Source organism: Canis aureus, chromosome 1 (genome assembly GCF_053574225.1).
Source record: "Canis aureus isolate CA01 chromosome 1, VMU_Caureus_v.1.0, whole genome shotgun sequence".
NCBI classification, from domain to species: domain Eukaryota; kingdom Metazoa; phylum Chordata; class Mammalia; order Carnivora; family Canidae; genus Canis; species Canis aureus.
Window position 1 is genome coordinate 120051835 of NC_135611.1, and position 21039 is coordinate 120072873.

The 21039-nt window shown below is 44.1% G+C and overlaps 1 long non-coding RNA gene across 1 annotated transcript; it reads left to right on the forward strand.

The window, feature by feature from the left end:
• The first annotated feature begins 239 nt into the window (after positions 1-239).
• Positions 240-16479, forward strand: LOC144288649 (uncharacterized). The gene is made up of 2 exons (XR_013356604.1): positions 240-4122; positions 14418-16479. It is a non-coding gene; the product is annotated as an uncharacterized LOC144288649 (long non-coding RNA).
• The last annotated feature ends 4560 nt before the right edge of the window (positions 16480-21039 follow it).

A 21039-nucleotide genomic window follows, 5' to 3' on the forward strand; every position in this document is an offset into this window, starting at 1 on the left:
CGCCCCGCCCTACAGACCCCAATACCTACGGACGCCCCCGCCCTACCGACCCCAATACCTACGGACGCCCCCGCCCTACAGACCCCAATACCCACGGACGCCCCCGCCCCACGGACCCCGGTCCCCACGGTCCTCCCCGCCCTACGGACCCCGATACCCAGGGACGCCCCGCCCTACAGACCCCAATACCCACGGACGCCCCCGCCCTACGGACCCCGATAACCCAGGGACGCCCCCGCCCCACGGACCCCGGTCCCCACGGTCCTCCCCGCCCTACGGACCCGGATCCCCAGGGAGGCCCCGCGCCCTGCCCCAGCTCACACCCACAGCAGCCACACAGCCCCCCACCCCCGCCGCTCTCCGCCCCACGGTCACTCGGGCCGTCGGAGGACCTCGCAGGAGCAGCTGCGCCCCGCGGGTGGGGGCACAGTGTGCGGAGGGGGCCGCTGTGCAAGGCTCGGCCTCTAACCCCCTGACTCCTGCAGGTTATCCACCTGCTGTTTTGTTTTTCTCTTGAGGCAAAATATAAAACTTAGCATTTTAACCATTTTTAAGCGTGTGGTTCAGTGAACAGTGTCCTGCAGCCAGTCTCTAGACTCTGTTCATCCCCCAAACTGCAACTATACCCGTTCAATGCAACGAGTCCTCAGTTTCTACCTCTTAGGATTTTGACTACTTTATCTAAGTGGAGTCCTGCATTATTTAGGTCCTTTGCTTTCCATTAGAAATTGCTTCTTAGGGCTGAAAAAGCAAATGCCATTGCCACTTTTTGTTCATGCAAACTAAATGGACGGTTGGGGTTTTTCCACTTTTGGCCGTTGTGGCTACTGCTGCGGTGAACATCATTAGCCCGGAAGAATCTCAGTTCTTGCTCAGAGAGAACCCGCGTCTTTCGAATGAGACTGTTGGTTAGAGATGTTGAATTTACACGCGAATGAAGGCCTTTTCTCTAAGATGTAAACAGGCAAGAGTTAAGGGGGGAGAGGGCACCCGGCTGGCCCCGCCGGTGGAGCGACCCTCTGAGGTCCAGCCCCAGGTTGGGTGTAGAGATTAAAGATCTTTAGAGGCACCTGGGTGGCGCAGTGGCTTCCGCCAGGGACTCTTGGTTTTGGCTCAGGTGGTGATCTTGGAGTCTGGGACTCTGTCTCCCTGCCCCTCCCCACTGTGCCCACCCACGGGCACTCTCTCTCTCTGTCTCCCCAAAGTAAATAAATCTTTAAAATAAAAATCTTAAAAGAATTAAGGGAGGGGGGAGATTATAAAATCTTATAAAAGATTATAAAAATGCGAGTCTGGAGTTTTGAGGGTGTCACGGTGGAGCCCCCTTGTAGGCCATCTGGGAGATGGGGGGGTGTAAAGGCTCCCGTGATTCCGCTGGCTCCCCGGGCTCAGAGGACACAGCCCCAGCTGGGCCCGCGTGGCACCCACCCGTGAGGAAGTGAGCGGACCGGAATCAGCAGACAGGCATTCGCACCTTCCTTAAATCTAAAATGCATTCCCAATGGAGCAGATATTTAAAGTTTAAAAAAAAAAAAGAACCACAGAACTCCCGTGATCACTCCTTCCTGGAGTTCTGTGACTTTCGTGGGGAGATGAGAGGACTCTCCATCTGAGTGGGACCCCTCTTGGAATTACATCACTGCGACAGCTTTTCATTTTTCTCTGGGGTCATCAGCTCGTTCAGGTTTTCTGTTTCTTCTCAAGATAATTTCTGGAGAACCATTCTTTCAGCGTGCTCGGGGTGTCACATTTTAAAAATGTATAGCTATCACATCTGGTTCTGTCTATTTTTAGGAATTGTTGATTCATTTATTTGCATTATTATTTTTCCTAATTATGCTTTCTCGCCATTTTTATATTTTGCTGTTGTTCTCCGAAGAACTCAGTTCATCAGTATTCTTTTATAATTGATTACATTCTATTTTTATCTTTATGTCTTTTTTTTTTTTTTTTAAAGATTTAATTTCCTTGAGTGAGAGCGCAAGCACAAGCCGGGATGGGGGTGGGTGCAGAGGGAGAGGAAGAAGCAACCTCCCCGCTGAGCAGGGAGCCTGATGCCAGGGCTCTATCGTCGGACCCCGGACACACAACCTGAGCCAAAGGCAGATGCCTCACTGACTGAGCCACCCAGATGCCCCTATTTTTATATTTATTTCTACCTCTTTTTTTATATTTTCATTGTTATTTCCTCTCAGGTTCCTTCAGGTGCTCTATTTATTTTTGTCCTTTTAAAATAATGAGTACATTGAAGGAATGAATTTGTCGGTAAAGTTTTGGTGTTTTCACCCACATACGGCGTTTTTAGTGTTCTCATTTTTTTTTCTTTCTCGATGCCCTGAACCATTTTTCTGTTGTTTTGATTTAATAATAGTTTCTTTAAACCTTGATCAAATAATACATTTATATCATTTTTTTAAGTCAGTGGTATATAAGGAGAGGCAGCTATTTCTGGTCCACTCCTACACAACCCAGTCTCAGATCCTCAAAGGTAAGCGCTTTGGCCTCTAGCGTGGCTCCCGAGGTGTACTTTCTAGTAGTACGTTCATTTATTTTTTTAATAACTGTTTACTGAGTGCCTGCTTCCTGTGTGCCACGCCCCTGCTCCAAGCACCAGTATGTACAGAGAAGAATAGGGACGGGCGAGCGTCACCAGCCCTCCTTACAAAGTCCTGGGCAGGGGTACAGAAGAAATATGTAAATAAATAAAAGACACCACACATTGGATGATAATTGAAATGTTTTGGAGAAAACCTAAAGCAGGTAAGTGGGACTAGGGAATGGTGTGTCAAGGAAGGCTTCACTGAGAGGGGGACTTTTTTTCTTTAAAGATTTTATTTATTAGGGGCGCCTGGGTGGCTCAGTGGTTGGACATCTGCCTTCAGCTCAGGACGTGATCCCATGGTCCCGGGATCAAGTCCCGCATCAGGCTCCCTGCATGGAGCCTGCTTCTTCCTCTGCCTGTGTCTCTGCCTCTCTCTCTCTCCGTGTGTGTGTGTCTCTCATGAATAAATAAATAAAATAGTTTTAAAAATAAAGATTTTATTTATTGAGAGAGCACGTGCACATGCAAGTGGTGGCAGCGGAGGAGAGAGAGAGTCTCAAGCAGATTCCATAGGGCTCGAACTCATGACCCTGAGGTCAGGACCCTGGGATCAGGATCTGAGCCGGAAGCAAGGGACAGATGCTTGACTGAGCCACACAGGCGCCCTGAGATGGTGACTTTTGAGTAGAGACCTAAAGGAGGAGAGAGAACCATGAAGCTATAGGGAAGCGTATTCCAGGCAGAGGGAACTGGAAGGCAAGGGCCCCGAAACAGGAGCATGCCGGACATGTGGAAGGAACGACAAGAGAGCCATTGAGGCTGTGCAAACAGCGGGGAGAAGGCAAAGGCAGGATCAGGACGTGAGTTAAAAGGTTCCCCCCGCCCCCGAGGGGCGTCTGGGTGGCTCAGTGGGCTAAGCATCAGCCTTCGGCTCAGGTCATGATCCCAGCCGGGGTCCTGGGATCGAGCCCCGTGTCAGGCTCCCTGCTCAGTGAGGAGTCTGCTTCTCCCTCTCCCTCTGCTGCTCCCCCTACTTGTGCTCTCTCTCTAACTCTCTCTCTCTCTGTCTCTCAAATAATAAAATCTTTTTTTTTTTAAGATTTATTTATTCATGAGAGACACACAGGGAGAGGCAGAGACACAGGCAGAGGGAGAAGCAGGCTCCATGCAGGGAGCCTGATGCAGGACTCGATCCCAGGACCCGGGGACCACACCCTGAGCCAAAGGCAGATGCTCAACCACTGAGCCCCCCAGGCGTCCCATCACATAATAAAATCTTTTTTAAAAGGCCATCTATTTAAATAACCTACCTATGTTATTATTTCTTAATTTATATAGTTCAGGCATTTTCAAATGATCTCATCCCGTGGTAGATATGGATTTAACACATTTCCAGAACCCCTGTGTTCCTTCCCTCTTAGTTTCTTTGTACACATATTACTAGTTTTAGTTCTAAAGTTGGTAATTGTTGTATCCTTAAGCAATATACTTACACTTTCTATTTCTTATTCCATCAAGGACAGATGGTGTCTCTTCACTCTCAGCTTGAAAAATGAAGATATTAACATCTCTACCCTCCTGTAAGCTCACATCTTTTTTTGTACATTCTCAGCTTCTATTATCTGTACTTGCATTTCTACATCTTATTGATATTCTGATCTGCAGTCGTGGCGAAGTCTTTTTGTTTTGTCTACAGGTTGATTCTAAAAGTTAAAAATAGCTTTTCCAGTTCTTTTGCTCTTTTTAAAATATTGTGGTAAAAGATACATAGCATAAAAGTTACCAGATTGACCATTTTTAAATGTATAATTCAGTGGCCTTAAGTACTCTCACACTGCTGTTAACCTTAACAATAAAAGCATTAGTTATCTTACCGGCACAAATGGCTTTATTTGGGGGGGCGCCTGGGTGGCTTAGTGGTTGAGAGTGTGCCTTTGGGTCAGCGTGTGATCCCAGGGTCCTGGAATCGAGTCCCACATCGGACTCCCCACAGAGAGCCTGCTTCTCCCACTGCCTATGTCTCTGCCTCTCTCTGTGTCTCTCATGAATAAACAAAGAATTAAAACCTTTTTAAAAATGAGTTTATTTGGGAATAACAGAGAATCTCAATTTGGGACAAACAAGCTCTGGCAAAACCATTGGCAAGTCCAACAAAGGAGAGGGATCTTATTTTACGGAGAAGAAGGAGGCAGTTGGGAGGGGTTGTTTTGAACAAAAGCCCATTTGGAGAAAAACGTGAGTCCAGGGTGATGGTGGTTTCTCATTGGCTGAGTTGCAGGGGGTTGATTTCTTATAGGAGATGCAGTGGACATCTTTTTGTGATGGGGCCTGTGATTGGTAATTCTTTCTTGTTGAGGATTCTTCTGTTGGGGTCCATAACGGACAATTCTTCCTATAATTGATGTTGAATGTAAGGCTCCTCATTGTAACCACCCCTTCCAGCCCCCCTGCACCTCTTTTTTTTTTTTTTAAGATTTTATTTATCTATTCATGAGAAAGAGAGAGAGAGAGAGGCAGAGACACAGGCAGAGGGAGAAGCAGGCTCCATGCAGGGAGCCCGATGCGGGACTCGATCCTGGGACCCCAGGATAGGCCCTGGGCTGAGGGCAGGCGCTAAACCACTGAGCCACCCAGGCTGCTCCATTTTAGAGACCTTTCCCCTTATTGATTTTCACACCACCATCTCCAAAAGGTTTTCATCTCTTGACTGAAACTCTATACCCATTAAACACTAACTCTGCACTCCCTGCCCTCCCAGCCCCTGACAACCACCGTCCTACGATCTGTCTCTAGGCACTTGATTACTCCAGACACCTCAACAATAGTTGTCCTTTTGTGACTGTCTTATTTCACTTAGCGTGATGTCCTCAAGGCTCTTCCATGTTGAAGCCCGTGTCAGAATTTCCAGCCCTTTTTAAGGCAGAATCATATTCCATTCTGCATATATATCACATTTTAGTTGTCTGTTCCTTTGTCAGTGGACACTTGTACTCTTTCCACCTTTTGGCTGTTGTGATTAATGCTGCTGATAGGAAATACAAATATCTGTTCGTCCCTGCTTTCACGTCTCCTGGGTATATATGCAGAAAAGGAATTGCTGGAGCATATGGTGATTTTATGTTTAGTTTTCTCTGGGAATTGCTGTACAGTTTTCCACAGTGGCTGTGCTATTTTACATCCCCACCAGCAATGCACAAGCATTCCAATTTCTCCACATTCTTACCAACACTTATTATCTTTTATTTTTGAATAATAGCCATCCCACTGGACATGAAGTTGTATCTCGTCATTGTTTTTTTTATTTTATTTATTTATTTTTGACAGAGAGAGAGAGAGTACAAGCAGGGGGAGGGGCAGGGAGCCCGATGTGGGACTTGATTCCAGGACCCTGGGATCATGACCTGAGCAGAAGGCAGACACTCAACCAACTGAGCCACTCAGATGCCCTCATCGTGGTTTTGATATGCATTTAAAGTAGTGATGTTGGGATCCCTGGGTGGCTCAACGGTTTAGCCCCTGCCTTCGGCCCAGGGTGCGATCCTGGAGACCCAGGATCAGTCCCACATCAGGTTTCCTGCAGGGAGCCTGCTTCTCCCTCTGCCTGGGTCTCTGCCTCTCTGTGTGTGTGTGTGTGTGTGTGTCTCTCTCGTGAATAAATAAATAAGATCTTAAAAAAAAATAAAGTGATGTTGAGCATCTTTTCACATGCTTATTGGCCATTTGTATATCTTTAGAAATGCTTATTTAAGTCTTTTGTCCATTTTATATGCTGGGTTGTTTCTTCTGTTATTGAATTGTAGAGGTTCTTTTTTTAAGATTTATTTATTTATTTGAAAGAGAGAGAGTGAGAGAATGAGAGAGAGAGAGAGAGAGAGTGAGCTGGAGCAGGGGGAGGAGCAGGAGGAGAGGGAGAGAATCCTCAAGCAGACTTTGTGCTGAGTGTGGGGCCCAATGCAGGGCTCCATCCTAGGACCCTGAGATCATGACCTGAGCTGAAATCAAAAGTCAGATACTTAACCAACTGAGTCACCCATGTGCCCCAAGTTATAGAAGTTCTTTTTTTTTTTTTTTTAAGATTTTTATTTATTTATTCATGAGAGGCTCAGAGAAAAGAGGCAGAGACACAGGCAGAGGAAGAAGCAGGCTCCATGCAGGAAGCCCAATGCAGGACTCGATCCCAGGACCTCAGGATCACACCCTGAGCCCAAGGCAGGTGCTCAACTGCTGAGCCACCCAGGTGCCCCAAAACTGATTTTTGTGTTGATTTTGTATCCTGCAACTTTGCTGAATTTATTAATTCTGCCAGTGTTTTTTTTTTTTTAATGGAAACTTTAGGTTTTTCTACATATAAGATTATGCTGTTTGTGAACAGAGATCATTTTACGTCTTCCTTTCAAATTTGGATGCTTTTTTAATTTCTTTTTTCTTTCCCCATGGCTGTGGCTAGGACTTCCAGTACTATGTGAAACAGATAGAATAGAAGCAAGCTCTTGTTTTGTTCCTGATCATAGAGGAATGGCTTCACCAAAAACTGTGGGTTTTTCATATATGGCCTTCATTATGTGGAGGTAGTTTTCTTCTCTTCCTAGTTTTTTGAATGTTTTTTTTAATCATGAAAGGATGTTGAATTTTGTCAAATGCTTTTTATACATCAATTGAGCTAATGATGTGGATTTTTACCCCCTTCATTCTGTTGTCATAGTATATTGCTTTGATTTTCATATACTGAAACATCCTTGTATTCCAGGAATAAATCACACCTGATTATAATGTAGAATCCTTTTAATAGGGTCTTGAATTCTGTTTGATACTATTTTGTTGGTGATTTTTGCTTCAGTATTTGTATAGGATATTTGTAGGTTTTTTTTTTTTTAAGATTTTATTTATTTATTCATGAGAGACACCAAAAGAGAGGCAGGGACATAGGCAGAGGGAGAAGCAGACCCCTCGCAGGGAGCCTGATGCAGAACTTGATCCCAGGACCCCGGGGTCACACCCTGAGCCAAAGGCAGATGCTCAACCACTGAGCCACCCAGGGGCCCTGATATTTGTAGTTTTCTGGGTTTTTTTGTTTTTTGTTTTTTTGCTTGTAGTGTCTTTATCTGGCTTGTTCAAGGTAATGTTGGCCTCATAGAATGAGTTAGGAAGTGCTCCCTCCTCTTCTGTGTTTTTGGATGAGTCTGAGAAACCTTTGTTTTAATTCTTCTTTAAGTGTTTGTCAAAATCCACCCTGTGATCCTGAACTTTTCTTTGTTGAGAAGTTTTTGATTACTGATTCAATCTCCCTACTAGTTATTGGTCTATTCAGATTTTCTCTTTCTTCATGATTCAGTCTTTGGTAGATTGTGTATTTCTAGGAATTTGAACATTTCATGTAGATCATTCAATTCGTTGGTGTACAGATGTTACTTTTTATTTCCCTAAAATCAGCTGTAATGTCTCCTTTTCCATTTCTGACTTTAGTTCTTTGAGTCTTCTTCTTTTTTAGTTAGTCTAGCTAAAGGTCTTTAAATTTTGATTTTTTTTTTCAAAGAGCGCACCATTGGTTTTGTTGATCTTCTCTATTATTTTCCTCTGCTCTATTTTACTTATATTTGCTATAATCTTTATTATCTCCTTCCTTTGCTAGCTTTTGGGATTAGTTTGTTCTTTCCTAGTTCATTAAGGTGTTGAGTTGATTTGAGATGTTTCTTATTTTAAATGTGTTTATGGCTATAGATCACTATCTTTTTTTAAATTTTTTTTTATAGATCACTATCTTAAGACTGCTTTTGTTATATCCCATAAGTTTTGATATGATGTCTTTTCATTTTTATTTGTCTGAAGATATTTTCTAACTTCCTTTGTGATTTATTCTTTGCCCTATTGGTTGCTAAAGAGTATGTTGTTTAACTTCCACATATTTGTGGACTTTTCAGTTATCCCTCTGCTATTGATTCCTAGTTTCATTCCATTGTGATCAGAAAAGATATTTTTACGATTTCAGTCTTTAAAATGTATTAAGACTTGTTTTGTGGCCTAACTTATGGTCTATCCTGAGAATGTCCCTTGTGCACTTGAGAAGAATGTGTGCTGTGCTGTTGCTGGTAGAGCGCTCTGTATCTATCTGTTAGGCCCAACTGGTCTATAGTGTTCAGGTCCTCTGTCTTCTTATTCATCTTGTATCTGATTGTTACTTCCATTATTCAGAGTCGGATATTGAAGTCTTCTACTGTTCTTAGCTCTTTCTGTCAGTGTTTGCTTCAAATATCTAGGAGCTCCAATGTTTGACACATGTATTTTTATAATTGTTATTTCTTCTTGGTGAATTGACCCTTTTTTCATTGTCTTATGGTCTTCTTTGTCTCTTGTGACAGTTTTTGACTTCAAGTCTATTTGTCTGATAGCCACTCCTGCTCCCTTTGGGTTACTATTTCTATAGAATATATTTTTCTATCATTTCACTTTCAACCTACTTATGTCCTTAGATCTAATGTGAGTCTTTTAAAGACGCTTATAGGCGAATTCTGTTTATTTAGCACTTACTTTTGCATTTGTTATTTGTTTTATGTATGTCTTATAAATTTTGTTATTGCCTCCATGACTTTCTTTTGTGTTTCATTGATTTTTTTTTTTGTAGTGACACATTTTGTTTCTCTCAGTAATGATTAAAATGTTGTTCAACACAGAGCCATGTAGTGTACCATGCTATTTCTTTTCCTGGTCAAATTTTTGCTTTTGCTGTAGTTTTTAATTGTGTCTATTTTTTTTTCTCTCTCTCTTTTTTAAAGCTTTGCCTATTATTTTTCAAAGTATTTTTCACCAGCTTTATTGAAGTATAATTGATGTATAACACTATGTAAGTTTAAGGCTTACAACGTGATTTGCTACAGGTATATATTGTGAAATAATTACTACAATAAGATGTTAACACATCCCTTCACATAATTACGTGTGTGTGTGTCGAAAATATTTAAGATTTACTTTCTTAGCAACTTTCACATATATAACACAGCATTATTAACTGTTGTCACCATGTTGGACATTTGATCCCTAGAACTAAACTACTTTTTTGAAAAGATTTCCTCATTTATTTGACAGAGAGAGTACGGGGTTGGGGTAGAGGGAGAAGGAGAGAGAGTCTTAAGCAGATTCCTTGCTGAGCATGGAGCCTGATACAAGGCTTGATCTCCACAACCAGAAGATTACAATCTGAGCCAAAACCAAGAATCAAAATCTTAACCAACTGTGCCGCCAAGGTGCCTCAGACCTTATTAATTTTATAACTGCAAGTTTGTACCCTTTGGCCACATCTTCCCATTTCCCTCACCCCTTGGCCCCTGGAAACTACCAGTCTACTCTGTTTCTATGAGTTTGGCTTTTTTAGATCCTATGTACAAGTGAAATCATGAAGTATTTGTCTTTTTTTAAATCTTATTTATTTCACTTAACATAATGTCCTTAAGTTTCATCCATATTGTTGCAAAAGGCAGGCTTTCCTTCTTTTTTTATGGCTGAATAATATTCCTGTGTGTGGGGTGTATATCACATTTTCTTTATCAGTGGCTACTTGGATTGTTTCCATTTCTTAACTATCATGAATAATGCTGCAATGAACTTAGGGGTGTCCTTTGTTTTTCTTTATTAAAGCAAATTGAACATTTCTTTTCTAAACTCTCCATCCTATATTTTCATAGGCTCCGCCCTTATTATCAGAGACCTGTCTTATAAAGGCTTTCCTCCTTCTCCTTCAATCTGGACATGTTTTTCTCTAGGCCTGGTGTGTACCTGTCATTCTGGATTTCCCTTTGTTACTGTCTTGGGTTGTATCCTGTTTCTTGGATTCCTTGTCTTCTTTCCTGGTTCAACCCCTCATTTTTTGAAGCACATCCTCAAGTAATTCTTTATGAAAAAAAAGCATGGCAGGTAAATTCGTTGTGTTTTTATATGTCTGAATATTGAATTAAATCTTACATTTGACTGTTTGGCTGGTTATAGAAGTCTAGATAAAATAATTTTCCCTTCAAACTATTTTGAATTATTAAATAAAATTAAATTATTTGATATTTTCCTTTCTAGCTTTGTTATGTATTGGTAGTATTTAAAAAATTCCTTACTTTTCATTTTGAAAAATAGCAAATCTAAAAAATGGAATGACAGGTACAAAGAACACTTATGTACCTGTCATATAGATTTACTAATCTATATGATTAAGACTTTGCCATATTTGCTTTATCTGTCTACACACATGTGATGTATGTGTGTGCGCGCATATACACAGATATACACACAGAGTTTTCCTGCAACATTTGAAAGTACTTTGTAGATATTACATCACTTCACTCCTATGTGTATATATATATATATCCTAAAAGCAAAGACATCTCATACATAACTAGAATACGATTATTACACTCAGTAAGTAAATATAGATAAAATATCATCTACTTGATATATACTGAGCAGGGAGCCCGATGTGGGGCTTGATCCCAGGACCTCAGGATCACAACCTGCAGAAGACAGACACTTAACTGATTGAGCCACTCAGGTGTCCCTCAGCATTATCTTTTTATTTTACAAGAGCCTTTTCTTGTTCTCTGAACCATTTACATAACGTCTTGTTCTTGATTTTGAATAAAATAATATTGAATATAGTTATGATAATAACTAGAAAAATATATTTATTTTATCTGTTTATTGAATTAGTTCTCTTTCCTTTTTTTTTTTTTCTTTTAGTGGAACTTTTTTAATGACGACCCTTACCAAACTAATACACATCCGTCTCCTTTTCTGTCTTTTCCTTCTTCCTTCTCCCTTCTTTCTCTTCTTTCTTCTTTGAACTTTTCTTTCCCTTTTTTTTCTGGAGCTACTAAAATTCTTCATGGAGGAACTCTCTGATGTTTCATTTGTGGAGCTGATGTTCTGTGGCCCTGCATTCTCAACAAGAGGAAGGGAGAGGACTGGACTATTTAAGGCAGTATTTCAAGCAACCCCCTTGTTTTTGACCCAGTCTTTTGCATCCTCTGTCCTGTGCTCTGGGATTTTGTAGGAAAGATCAGCAATCTCCTCTGTGGTGTGTCATCTGTTATCCCTTCTCTATCAGCTTGACAGAGTCGCAGAAACTTTTTAAAGCTCTCTTCCCCAGATGGACAACTTTCTGTTCTCTTTGTCATTACACATGTGTTCCCAATTTAGTTCCTTACTATTGTTTGTGTAGGGTCTCAGGAGGGAGAGGAGAAGAACCGAGTATTCAGTCCATCATTTTGAAAATAAGACCCGTTTTCTGGTCTCCAACTTGCAGTTCTGATGCCCTTGGCTGAGAAGTCACTTGGGAGGTCCACGGCAGTTAGGATGGACTGGCCATGCTGTAGTAACAAAAATCTCAAAATCTGAATGGCTTAAAACAACAAAAGTTTATTTCCTGCTCATTCCGCCTTTTCACTGAGGTTGGCTAGGGGCTCTGCTTCGTGTCTCCCCACTCTGAGACCCAGGCTACTGGGGCAACTGCTATCTTGGTGATACCAGCTGCCATGGCAGAGACAACCTGGTGAACTGCTCACTGTCCCCTTCAGTATCCACCCAAAATGATGCCGTCATTTCTCTCCATGTTTCACTGACCAAAGCAAATCAGTAGACTGTGCCTGACATCAAAGGGGGCAAAGTGCAGTCCTGCTCTGTGTCTGGAAAGTGGAATACTGGAAATATTTGTTGAAAAATACTGTGGCCCACCAGAAGATTGTAACATTTCAAGGGGTTGAATTCTTGTAACTATTGTTTGTTTGTTTTTTGATGGCATTGGATTCAGAGAATGCGGGCTTCTTTAAAATCCTAAGATATTATTCATGATTAATTTTGACGAGTGTTTTATGGGATTGGAAAATAATTATTCTTTATTGGTTATAGACAACTTTCATACAAAACAAGAAGCTTTTTATATCTTCTATATATCTGTTGATTTTTTAGAGATCTACCAAAGACTAAAGAAGTATTGAAAGTTCTTACCATTGTATTGTGTTTCTATAGGTTTCTCCTTGTTTTTATAATAGTTTTATATTCTTACTTACCTTGTAGATATACCTAGTAGATATACATTTTCTATTTTGTTTAAATAACCTTCTTTGTCCCAGTTAATGGAACTTTTAAATTCCTCTTCCATTGACCATGCATCTTCCCTACTCTCTTAGGATCTCCAACTGCTTCTTAATTATTTTTCTGGATTGTGCACTAGCTAATTTCCAGAGCAGTGGGTGAACTATTCAAACCCCTACTTAGACCAACCTGCTTATTTGAACATATTAAAGATTTTATTTATTTTAGAGAGAGAAAAAGTGAAAGAGAGCAACTATGAGTGGGTGCAGCGGTAGAGGAAGAGGGACAAGCAGACTCTGTGCTGAGCACAGAGCCCAACGAGGAGCTCAGTCATGACCCAGAGATTGTGACTTGAGCCAAAATCAGGAGTGGAACACTTAACTGACAGAGCTCCCCAGGTACCCCTGAACATGTTAGGGAAAAAATAATTCTGATACTTGTTAAAATGGTAAGAAGGATTATGGCAAATTCAGGCTCAACCCTTACTACAAAAAAAGACTAGTGGGGATTTATGGCCAAGGAGCAGTGTGAGGAGGTCAGTGGATGGACAATTATTAAGAGGAGAGATGTTGAGGGTAGGGGATTTTTACTAGACTGGCCCAATGAGATTCTTGCTAAAGGCAGGGCCAGAGTTCAGACAGCAAGGGTGGGAGATGAGAAACTTGGTAAGTTATCTGGGTAGGTGATGATTTAGGAGGATTCTTTGCCAAGGCTGGGCTGGACAGGCCAAAGACAGGATGGGAGCCAAGGTCAAGACCTAGTGAAAAAGAGGGCTCTGAGGAGCCTGATTAACATGTGGTCAGGGAAGGAGTCTCTCTGTTAAACACTTCATGGCAGCCTTTCTCACCTACTCCAGAACTTTGCTTCTACAATTATCCCCCTTTCTCCTGCACATGGTTTTTCTCTCTACTAGATCATTTCCATCAGCTCCGAGACATTCTACAATATCTTCCTTTAAAAACACGAAACAGGGGCAGTCTGGGTGACTCAGCGGTTTAGCGTACCTTCAGCCCAGGGCCTGATCCTGGAGTCCCGGCGTCGAGTCCCACGTCGGGCTCCCTGCATGGAGCCTGTTTCTCCCTCTGCCTGTGTCTCTGCCTCTCTCTCTCTCTCTCCCCATGTCTCTCCTGAATAAATAAATAAAATCTTAAAAAAAGATAAAAACACGAAACAATAAACCTATCCTTACCTTAATCCAGATAACAAAAATCAACTCAAAGTGTATCTAAGACCCAAACGTAAGAGCTAAAACTATATAGAACTTTTAGAAGAAAATTTAGGGGAAAAGGTCCAAGATAGTGGATTTGACAGTGACTTCTTAGATATGACACCAAAAGCACAGCCAACAAAAGTAAAAATGAGTAAGAAAAGGGTTATGGTATAGGCAGGGAAAGAAAGGGGCCCTTGACTAGGCTCTGAAAGAGTGAACAACCCTCAGACCACCTGACCCCAGATGTTAGGGGGTATTTTTCTTTGGTGGCTACAGTGTTATCACAGAAAATGTCAAAACCTCAAACAATCAAATCGTTGTGTTATCAAGAGTCCTTGCTCAAACCAAGATAGCACAAGAATCTCAAGGCCACAAGCTTCCCAGTCAGTTCTCAATAAAAGACTGCCACTAAAAGCCCTCAGTAAAAAAAAAAAAAAAATAAATAAATAAATAAATAAATAAATAAATAAAAAAAATAAAAGCCCTCAGTGGCGACCCATTCGGGACCCCTGTTGCTCTAGAGAGCTTTTCCTTTCCTTTCTGTTCTCACGTTCACTTGATAAACATTCACTTCACTTCACCCTTTTGTATCCGCAGGATTCATTCTTTGATTCTGTGAGACAAGGACCCTGCAATCCTGTAACAAAAATAGATACACTGGACTTCACCAAAATTAAAATCTGTGCATCAAAGGACACTGTCAGCAGAATGAGGACAATCTACAAAATGGGAGAAAATGTTTGCTAATTATGCATCAGATAAGGGGTTGATATCTAGACTTTATGAAGAACTGTAACTCAACAGCAAAGAACCCAGTTCCAAAATGGGCTCGAGGAGACATTTCCACAAAGACCTACTGATGGCCAAAAAACACATGAAAAGATGCTCAATATCACTAACCATTAGGGAAATACAAAACTGCAATAAGACACCATCTCTCATTGGGATGGCTACAATTAAAAAACAAACAGAAGAGAGCGAGTGTTGGTGAGATTGTGGAAAAATTGGAAACCTTGTGCACTGTTGGTTGGGAACATAAACTGATGCCGCTGCTATGGAAAGTAGTATGGTGGTTCCTCAAAAAGTTAAGCATAGAATTACCATGTGAACCAGCAGGGCACTTCTATGTATATGCCCCAAAGAATTTTAATTCAGGTTCTCAAAAAGATATTTGTGTACCCATGTTCATGGAACATTATTCATAATAGTTAAAAGATGGAAGCAATGCAAGGGTCCGTTGACGAATGAATGGGTGAACAGAATGTGGTATGTATATACAATGGGAATATATTTCGCCGTAAAAAGGAAGGGAGCTCTGACACATGCTACAATATGGATGAACCTTGAAGACATTATGCTCAGTGAAATAAGTCAGTGACAAAAAGATAACTACAGTATGATTTCACTTACAAAAGACACTTAGATGTTTTGGACTGAATTGTGTCCCCCTTAAACTCCTGTGTTGAAGTGTAGCCCCCAGTGTGACCACATGTGGAGATAGGTTCTTTACAGAGAAAGTCAAGGTTAAATGAGGTCCTATTGGTGGGGTCCTGATCCAGTATGACTCGCGTCCTTACAAGAATGAGAGACACCAGGGATACGTGCATGCAGAGGAAAGACCCTATAAGGATACAGCGAAAAGGCAGCCACCCTCAAGCCAAGAGAGAGACCTCAGGAGAGACCGGCGCTGCCAACACCTGGATCGTGGATTCGTAGCCTTCAGAACAATGAGAGGATACGTTTCTATTGGTTAAGCCCCCCTGCCTGGAGTAATTTGTTATCGCAGCCTTAGCAGACTGATACACTAGAGTAGTCGAATTTATAGAGACCGAAAGTAGATTGGTGGTTTTCAGGGGCGGAGGGGAGAAGGGCACGGGAGCTTTCAGTGCGCATAAAGTCTAAGTTTTGCAAGATGAGAAGAATTCTGGAGATGGATTGCGCAACAGTGTAAATGTACTTTACACCATAGAATTGTACATTTAAAGATGGTTAAGATGGTAAATTTTATGTATATGGTACCATAATAAAAACAAAACACCTCCCTTGATGCTGCAAATCCCTCCCACCGTGGTGCGGTTCTTCTGCTCCGCTTTAGAGCAAAACTCCCGGAGAGAGAGAGTCGTTTATATTTGCTGTCTCTACTTCTTCATGTCTCATGTTTTTCTTAAACCCATTCCAATCAGGATTTTCTGAAATTGCTATGTTCTGAGTCACTGCCACAATTCCAGCCCATTGGCATTTTTTTTTGGCAGGTGGGGATCCCTTGCTCTTCAAAATACCTGTCCCCTTGTCTTCCTGGTTTTCCTCTTGCTTCTGCCTCATTGGATCTAGTTGGCTCCTCCTCCTGACTCTGTGAGGTACCCCAGGGCTCTGCCCCAGGCTTTGTATGCTCACCCCCTGCCAGCTACAGTGGTGAGTCTCAAATCCCATCTCTAGCCCCACCTTCCTTTGGAACTTCATGCTGGGACATCCACCTGCCCACTCAGCTTTGTCATGAGGATGTCCAACAAACAGGCATCCAAAGTCAACATGGGCAAAGCAAATCCTTGACTTCTTCAGACTCTACTGCCTCCGTTGTTGGCTCTCTCAGTAAATGGCACCACCTTGCAACCAGGTTAAAAAAAAAAACAAAAAGGCACCCCCATAATTGCACAGCAAAGATTTTAGAGTCACCTTGACTCTTCTCTTCCTGTCTCACCCACATCCAACTCACTTGAATATCCTGTGTTCTCTGCTTTAAAAAAATCTCTCCAGGATCTGACCCCACCTACCTCCTGCACCATGTGCCGTGGCCAAGCCACCTTCTTCTCTCATCTGGATGACTGTGGCCACTTCCTTGCTAAATGAATAAATGCTCCAAGTGTCAAGGTTAATGGTACAAAATACGAATGTACACTCCTGGGGACACCATCGGAAATACAGTTGAACCTTTATTCTATGCAGATTGCGGGTGAGAACAGGTGGTCATATATCAGCGTACTTACCCCAGAGAACAGCAAGTATCCCCGCTTCCCCGCCACCCGGCACCTAATTAAACCCAGTAAAATAATGGGAGTCTGTGAACACGCATGGCATCTCTATTGACTAATTGAAAGGAAATTAGCGCGGCCCTTAGAATTTGAAGAGGGGGGATCCCTGGGTGGCTCAGCGGTTTAGTGCCTGCTTTTGGCCCAGGGCGTGATCCTGGAGTCCTGGGATCGAGTCCCGAGTCGGGCTCCCTGCATGGAGCCTGCTTCTCCCTCCTCCTGTGTCTCTGCCTCTCTCTTTCTCTATCATTAAAAAAAAAAAAAAAAAAAAAAAGAACTTGAAGAGGGAAATCAGAGAATCTGAGACGCCGACCATGCAGATGACCAAACCATCAGAGACGGAGTTGTTCTGCTCAGGATGGTTGATGGCTGTCAGGGGAGCAGGTGTGGCCCCCGTTTGGAAGACTACGACGTGGGACCCCCTCCCTGCGCCTCATCCACTTCCCCACCCCAGTCTGTCTCCGGGCCTTGGGGTTTATGGTCTGTCACTTACCCCTTGGTGACAGAAACAGCTGGCGTTTAAGCATATATTTTTTTGTTTAGCCGAAACGGACACATCAGAGTTGCAGCTGTGGCTTTCAAGTGTTTCCGCTCCCCTGGGGCCCCTGGCTGGCGACTCCTGATCCCGGGGTCCTAAGTCAGAGCCCCGCGTTGTTGGGTGGACAGATGACTTGAAATAAATTAGTTAAAAAAATAAAACTTTTCTGCTCTGGGTAGGGGCCTGGGAGTGGGGGTGGCCGGGTGCACGGGCGGGTCCCCGACGTGGGGAAGGGGACAAGCCTTCTGGATGGTGCAGTGTCCTCGGTGCAGAGGACCCAGCTGCCCCCGAACAACGCAGAGCCCAGAAGAGGGGCAGCCAGAAGGGCAGAGAGGAGCCACCGTGGGCGGGCAACTTTCGGGACCACGTCACCACTCCTGGGACGTGTGTCCCTCGGGACACAGGTGGCGCGGCCAGCACCGCTCACGGCTCCACGGGGTCTTGCTGTTGCGTCCAGGTCTCGGAAGCCGCCTGATGGGCCCAGGGCCCAGGGAGGCAGGGGCGACAGGCCAGGCTGCGGTCGCCGTCCTCCCGCTGCTGGGAGCCCCGGTGCCCGAGCCGGCGGCAGAGGGAGCCCGCGCTCCACGCAAGGGGACCGCGCTCTCCTCCGGAGCAGAAAATGCAATAATTGTTGTTTTCTGCCGCGCAGTATGTCCTTACAGATGACGCTTTAATCTCCCTCGTACATCTCCGGGGCTGTAAATTCATGCTCCATTATGGCACCATATGCCCGGATCCGCTCGGAGGGAGCCGGGCTCGGGCTGCAGAGCCGGCCAGGCCTCCTGGGGGGGGCACGCTGCTCCCCCCACATTTCAGGGCTGTGTCTCCAGAAGTTCTTTTCCAGCAGTTTACCGGCCTCGATCTCAAACAGTGGAGGCGACGTGTGGCGGGCAGGTGACCACCGCACTTACTGACAATCACAGGCTGCCAGAGGCAGAAGGAGAGGTTGGCCCATTAAAAAAAAAAAAAAAAAAAAAAAAATCCGAAGGCACGAAACACAACGGAGTGGGGTTTCGTCTGATTGCCTCGCAGCTGCCGATGCGCCTTCTCATCTGTTCCTAAGTAATAGATATTGATGCTTCTTTGCTCAGCGCAGGCCTATTTTGCATACAATCGCATGCGGTACACGGAATGGCATTTTTTCAAGCCCCCTTTGGGCCCTGAAAGCTAAGCTTGATGTCAGATGCCAGGGTCTGGGGCGATTGCTGCAGCCAAGCCGTGCGCACGTGCTCCCCACGCGGTGCTCCCCCTCCCTGGGAGGAGGAAAACGCTGGCCTTTTTCTGAAACACTCAGATGGCCCCGTCATCTCCTTCCCAGATCAACTGACCGGATTCTGAAACGGGTCCTAGGAGGGAAAACCCACAGAGGGGCTGTCCTCATGGCAGGTGGGAATGGGGGCCAACAGGAAACATCTAGAAAAGAGTTTGTCATCTAGAGCCGGCTGCGGAGCCCTTCACTTCAGAAGCATCTCCCCTCAAGCCTTCGTGGCCACTGGCTGGGATGGCAGTTCCTTCTCTGGAGGTGACCTCTGGGGTGGAGGGCAGGGCCTTGGCCGCGTCTCCATCTAGAACTCCCTCCGCAGCTGGAAAGCTAACAGGCAGGACCAATCTAAGACCCCCCCCCCCCCCGGGACCCCCAGGGCTTTCTCTTTGGGAGCCCCACTCTATAAAACATCACAAATATAGAAATGCACTGGAAGATGCCACCACAAGATGGTAACGTATGAGTGAATAGTGACAATACATGGGTGTGGAAACTAGCTGACGTCTTACGTCTCATTAGATGTGTTAATCTTGACTTTGCATTCTCTTCTCTATGGCTCTGCCCCAATACGTTATTTCCTCCCAGGCTGTGTGACCTCCCTTCAGTCTTTGGAGAGCTCTGGGATCTGGGCCTTGCTTCTTGGGGTTTGAGTACAGATGGTTGGAGGCCACGATGGAGTTTGGACCTACTCCTCACCTGTCTGATCCAAAGAGAACCAACCTTGAAGGAAATGAAGAAGAGATGGGATGAGCACTGGGTGTTATACTATATGTTGGAAAATTGAACTTAAATAAAAACAAATTAAAAAAAAAAGGAAATGAAGAAGACCCTTACCTGTCTTTTTTTTTTTTTTTTTTTTTTTTTTTTACCTTTACCGGAAGGACTGTCCTCTGTCCATAAAAAATGTAGCAAGAAGGAGATTCCTTTTCTTTCTCTGTCAACATGCCCATTCATTCACTCCTTCAAGAAACATTTTATTGAAAAGCCACCAAGTGCTTGCTATAGTGCTGGGCGTTCTGGAAACAAAGGCAGATACAATGCAGTGCCTGCTGCAAGGAGCCCAGAGTCCCCCAGGCCCTCCATCCCAGGGCTGGCTGCGCTCACCTGGCCCCCAGGATCCCACCTTTGCCTCTAGGGCCTCCTCGGACACTCCTGGCTGTTGACTGGTTTGTGTCCTCCAAAAATTCATAGGCTGAAGTCCCAACTTCCAGGAGCTCAGAATGTGACTGTATTTGGAACTAGGGCCTTCAAAGAGATAATTAAGGTGAAATGGGGTCATTCCATGGACCCTAACCCAACATAAAAGGTGTCCTTGTAAGAAGAGATCAGGACACAGATACACACGGAGGAAATGCTGTGCGAGGACGGAGGGAGAGGATGGCCATCTACAAACCAAAGAGAGAGCAAACCAATCCCATGGACACCTTGATCTTAGACTTGGAGACTTCAGAACTGTGAGAAGCAAATTCCTGTTGTCGAAGCCACCCAGTCTATGGTGCTTTGTCCCCAGCTCCTCCCTCCATCAGGTAAGAGCTTCTGCTGCAGGGCAACCCCGTTGTGCCCTTACCCACAACTTCTCCAGCCTCCTTCCTTCTTAGTCTGCTTTGTCTGGGTGTAGACAGACACATTAGTGGTGTCTCGGGGTGGGGGGGAGGGGGTTGCAGGGGGTGGGGATAGGGTCGGGGCACCCTTTCCTCAACAGCAGCCGTGATAGTTCTCTCTAGGGCATCCTGTTTGTTACTCCTTGGGGCAGAGGGCTTCACTCCATTGCACCTAAGGCTCCAGGGAACTTTCTGTTCTTACTTTCCTTGTGCTCAGGTCGTCTAAAGCTCTCAGGCTTTCCCGCCCGTTGCTGCCTCTTGACACTCTAAGCGTCTCTTCAGCCCACCTGCTCTGCTCTGAGTGTTTTCTGCCGCTCACCAGCTCGGCTCCTGGCCCACAAGAGCTACTCCAAAAACCCAGCAGGCTGGAGGATGTGTGGACAAAGGCTCTTCAAACAAACAAACCAAAGAAACCCTGATTTGTCTCCTTTGGCACTTTTTACGGTGTAAACGCACCCATCCAGGCCAAGTTCAGGCTACCAATGTGAAGTCACTGCCCTGGAAGTTGAATTGGGAAGATGTCCACTAGCACACCTATAATTTTATTATATTCCCACAGATAAAAGAGTCGTAAGTAACATCCAGAGGAAATAACTCCATAAAACGTAGTAAAATAACCAGGGGGGACGTCCAGGCTAGTTCTTCCCTTTGCATCTTGACGCAGTTTATTTGATTGTACGCTCATGTAATTTGATTTTTTTTAAATATTTTATTTATTTATTCCTGAGAAACACAGAGAGAGAGACAGAGAGAGAGAGAGACAGAGAGAGAGGCAGAGACAGAAGCAGGC